A 5,293-nucleotide genomic window follows, 5' to 3' on the forward strand; every position below is an offset into this window, starting at 1 on the left:
AACTAGACAAGATTAATTTGTTAGCAACTGTGTGTGTATTTTTGCATGTAATCTAGGTAGATTTCAGATTCGTTTTCTTTGTTTTTGGAATGCAATGTAAACCTTAAATAAACCAGATGATGCATCAAGATTTGTTTCTTACATTTACTTAGTTTTACAGCTAGTCTCCTACGCAGCCGTTCTTATATAGTGTCGTCACACAATGTGTGACGACACTAGTTTTACAGTCCGCGGCAAATAATAGACATTTGTCATAATTTTTTTACGTTGGTGAATTGTTGAACCGATTCTATGTTTCTCTGAAATCATTCACATTTTCGAACTACTGGTATGCAAGTGATAGCGCTTTTTGTCTATGAAGAGGATCAAAACATTGCAAGCTTGACCTTCAATCGGAGTTAGATTTCAACCAGAAATATGCATGCGTAATCCAGATCGTGGAGTTTTACAATCCCGCTTGTTGTCATTATGATTCAGTCCTTGAAGGTTTGTTTTGTCTAAAAACAACGGGCAGTAACTCTACTGAAGCAGGGTGCAGGATAAATCTCTCTAGCTCATTTTTGAAACGCTCTTCAGTCGTGGTGTAAAAAAATCAACAAAGCGCGTTTGGTTCCGAGTTATGTATGTTACTGCAATTATAATGTACAGTGTATTTTTAACGACAGTTCACTGCTTCGAAAATTCGAAGAAACGAAAGTTCATTTCTTCGAAATTTCGAAAGTAAGAAAAGTTCGTTTCTTCGAAATTTCGAAAGGGTTCGCAAGAAGGAAAGTTCGTTACTTCGAAATTTCGAAAGAATTCGCATCATTTCGCCGCATTTTCTTTGAAATATCGCACTAAGCGACGCGAAATACCTCGCGAAATTTCGCCGACATATCGTCGAAAATTCGCGAGAACAATAGACGAAATTCGTCGAAATTCGCTCTCATTACTTTTGCACAGTACTGTAAGTGAAATTTCACACGTCTGAAACGCTGTGCTCTCCCCAGTCCCTCCTGTGCCTCGACGTTGTATTTTAGGACGACGTCCTCAAATCTTAAGGTCTCTATTAACTGATCTAGCTCATAGATTTGCCTGGAGTGAATCGAGTGTAAGTAAAATATTCACCACATGGATAAACATTTTCTATTTTCATTTCAAAGCCTTTGTGCGAGAACGGAAGGTAGTGTGAAAATTATGGTACATCAAAGCAGTTTTGAAAATTTCCCGATCTTTAAGTTGTTGTTGACTGCACATAAATTTTTTCCACAAAATCCTTCCTGACTGAAAGCCAACAAGGCAATTTATTCCAACTATAAGAGCCACATCACATTTTAGTTTTTAGTTACCATAAATACTTGTGCTGCCATTGTTTATGTGGCTAAGGCTTGGGGTGGGAGAACTTCAGATAAGCACATTACAGAAAGCAGTGCTGATTTTATAGCAACACTAGATAAAAGATGAGGTTATGGTTGACAGGGGATTTGATATTGATGGGGTATTGGGTGGGTATGGAGGCAAGGTAACCATTTCAGACTTTAAGGGGCAAGGAAGGTAACAACTGAAGAAGGCAGAGGGGAGAGGTCTGAAAAATTGCAGAAGCTCGGATTCACATAGAAATGACAATGAAGTTCAATTAAGTATGGTTCACTCAACGGAGCAGATTTTCACTGTATGTGCTTACTTCGTTAATTTTCAGCCACCGATGTTAAGACTAGATTGAACAATTTATTAGCTTTTACTCAACTAGAACTGTAATTCCTTAGCGACATGAAATACTGATTTGAAAAAGAAGGGTAGCTGACTGTATGAGGGCATTGTCATGCTTAAAAGTCCATTGTTAAAATGATTACAGTGTAATGTGAAGTGCTAGTTTTCTACCCTGTTTTTTGCAAAAAACGTAATCCTTCCTTGTACTTGTACATTTTCATTGCCGTGACGTTAACATAGTCAGTTCCCATGGCCTGCTCCCGTCTGACCTTGTAGCTCAGTCGGTAGAGCAGCGGTGATCTAACCCAAGGGTCGTGGGTTCTTTCTCTGTCCTTGTGTAGGCCCATTTCCATTAGTAGGGCCATCGCTCACATGGTTCATATGGGGTAGAAAACTAGCACTCCACATTACACTCTAATCAGTTAAGTCCATTGTTAAAATGTTCTACTCCGTCCTTGATGAATATAATTTTGAGTAATTTATGCCTACTTCACCAATTCTTGGTAGCCCATCCTTTACCCTTGGGTAAGCAAGCTCCAGTAATAATACATTATAGTAGAAATGCTCACGTCTGGGCAGAATAGTAATCCACCCCTGTAAAAAATATGTTGACACCATCTGAAGCAACAAAATCTGTCCACTTTCTTCCACTACAATACAGCTGCTGTTGTAGTTGATAATAGCATGAGTGCTTTTCATTCATGCACAAGATACCATCAATTTCCTTCACAATGTTCAGTCTGACTAGAGCAGCTTCCATTGTATTATTATCTCGAGGATGAATTTTCTTGACTTCAATAGTAGCATGACTATATATTTTCCTCTGACTTGACACCATCCTTCATGTAGGCAGATTGAAAAGGTTTCCCATAGCAAAGAATCTCTTTCATGGCTTTGGTGGGGCTTGTTGTTTCTTTTACAAGAGCACGCTTGAGGTTTGATGCAGTAATCCTCATGACGCATTCAGAATACCACCAGGAACTATTGGACTGTTCTCATCTAGCTTCTTCAATTTCTGCAATTTTAGGATCATGTACGCTGATTGATTAAATTATTGACTCTGCTTTCCCTTAAATTATCATTCACGGATGCCAGGTATTTCTTTATTGGGCTGATGTTCGCCTTATTTCCAGTGTTTTCTGTTTCAAATTCGGCCTCAAGCTCATAACAGTAAACAAGGTGTAAATCATCAGCTGGCGCTATGTCAAGGGGATTATGAATAGCTGGCACAGAAAAAATATTACATCCGAGTATATAGTAAATCGGTGGCAATAGATTTCCTTGATTTGCCTCATAAATGTTTTTTTTCAAGTTCATTTTTTGCTCCTCCTGTTTGTCTTCATCACCAATACCATAATATTGTTCTGTCACTGCTGGTGTAGGCTTCAATTTCTTTAAGGGAGGCTCCTTTCCAAACCTTGCTTTGTAAAAATTAATATTCTCCAATAGGACTAACTCACCTTTGGTACCTGCAGGATAAAGAACAACCCACATATATCATGTATACAAACAGGTAAGTTATTTCCTTTGTTTGAAATAGCTGGATGAAAAATGGTGTTACCTTAAGGATCCGACCATGAACATGGCAAATCAGTGCAAGTAAGAGCATGAACATAAGTGCACTAATGTGGCTACAGTCACCTCTTAACCTATAAAATAAACAGCAGACTTAAAGTTTATTTCATACAGTATACTTATCACTGTGCTTGTTGGTTTGTAACCCTGATGGAAAAAAAACACTGGTTTGCTGGAAGATCTTCTCAGGAACAAGTACGTCAATTTACTTTCTTTACTGTCTGTGGAGAATGAGGGGTTACAACTGCCTCTCACAGCCCAAAAGGTTCTTGTATTCCGGAAAGGGAATGAAGTCTTATTCTAAAGGACGAACTTACTTTACAAAGTGAATTCCTTTCTTGTGTTCCCAAACCCAAAGGGATTTATATCTCTGCACTTGTTGCTTGTTGTAAGTGGCCGCAATAAAGAATTCCATCAGAGCGGTATTCCAGTTAAGCTTTTCTGTCATTCCTTTAACTTCTGTAGATAAGTGATAGTAGGGATACTGGTGCACTGAGTCGAAGACGTTTCCTTCACAATTCCAGAAAGACCTGAAGTGGATGTGTTTAAAGCGTTGCATACAATGTTTACAAGTGCCTTTTTACCGATTGATTTCTCAAAATCAATTGATAACGTCTAGCAGACTTTCTTCAACTTAGACTTCTTTGGAAGTTTTAGGGAAGCTTGAATTCACCACATCTTCAACACTGAAACGCTTCGCCATAATTGTTGTCATATGTACCCCCCAAGGTGCAAGGCATTATGGGTCATGCAAAAGTAGAAAATATTTATAGTCACGTGCAGGGCATTCTTTCAATTTCATTTGACAAATTGCAAACTTGTCGGTTTTTTGTCCACTTGCTTTTTCCATTTGAGAGCATGGACACAGCTTTGCATCATCTCAGTTGTTTTTCTTAGTGGATATTTCATCCAGAATAGCGTGCTTTATTTCCTTGTGGAAGGAAAGTACTTCTTAATGGGACAATTCTGAATTCTATGACGAGCACTGTAAGTTTTTGTTGACAAAGTCAAGGAACTTTTCAAAACGTTTGATAATGTACACACCACAGGTTGTGGTGGAATCGTTGGATACCTGTTCTTTCCTAATCGAGGATGTTGTCTTTTATTTGTCGACCTTTCCCGAGACATGCTGTAAATGAGCTCTGTACATCTATATTTCGAAATCTGTTCTGATACGATAACAGAGTTGACACAGGAAGGATAAGAACGTCTTCGGTGGGCATTGGTTCATTATCATTTAGTATAAGAGCTTCAAAAGTCAAGTCGTCAGAGGTACTTGTGTTTACAAATGATCTTAGGTGATAAAAAAGACCATTAAAATTGCTGAATTTTACGAGGACTAAGGAACCATTTTCATCCACCATCCTGCAGGAATTTCTGGCATGTAAATCTATTACATACCATGTAGCATAATTATATGCACAAGCAATAGTGAAGTCTAAAATTCGTGGCAACGAGCCAATAACTCGTTCTCTTTGACACTTTCCAAAGATGTCTTCTAAGCTACAAATCCATCATCACCTGGGGAATTGACGATTTTATCAATTGGCCCACCTAGAATCTCTCTCTCTCTCTCTGTGAAAAACTGAAAATTAAACCACTGCAAGTCCTTTCGAAGTTTATCAAGCGTGTGCTTGAGTACACCAGTAGTGGATTTTCCAAGGTAACACTACTGATTAAAATGAATTGTATCACCTGTGAGTAAGACTTCATCAAGTTCTCTTTGTCTTCAGAACTTTACAGGTTTTATAGTACCATATAGCAAAGAGGTAAGTGCTATTGATGAGCATTGCTGTGCAGGACACTGGAAATCCTCATGCCACGACTAGTGAAATGATCCTGTACACACCTGAAATGGAAGAATTCGGGATTATATGACGACCACTGTACGTTTCTGTATACAAAGTCAAGGAACTTTTCAAAACATTTCATAATTTACAAACCAAAGAAAAAAAACCGGATTTGATTGCTTTTGCCCTGCAGCTATCCAATGATCGTCTCTGTAGCAATTGTTCTGGACCTTTGTAGC

General features: G+C 38.4%; 1 pseudogene; it reads right to left on the reverse strand.

Moving 5' to 3' along the window:
- Nucleotides 1-2,133: 2,133 nt before the first annotated feature.
- LOC138009583 (uncharacterized) lies at nt 2,134-3,712 on the reverse strand (annotated as a pseudogene).
- Nucleotides 3,713-5,293: the final 1,581 nt, after the last annotated feature.

The sequence above is a fragment of the Montipora foliosa genome, chromosome 7 (assembly GCF_036669935.1).
Source record: "Montipora foliosa isolate CH-2021 chromosome 7, ASM3666993v2, whole genome shotgun sequence".
Taxonomy (NCBI): Eukaryota; Metazoa; Cnidaria; class Anthozoa; order Scleractinia; family Acroporidae; genus Montipora; species Montipora foliosa.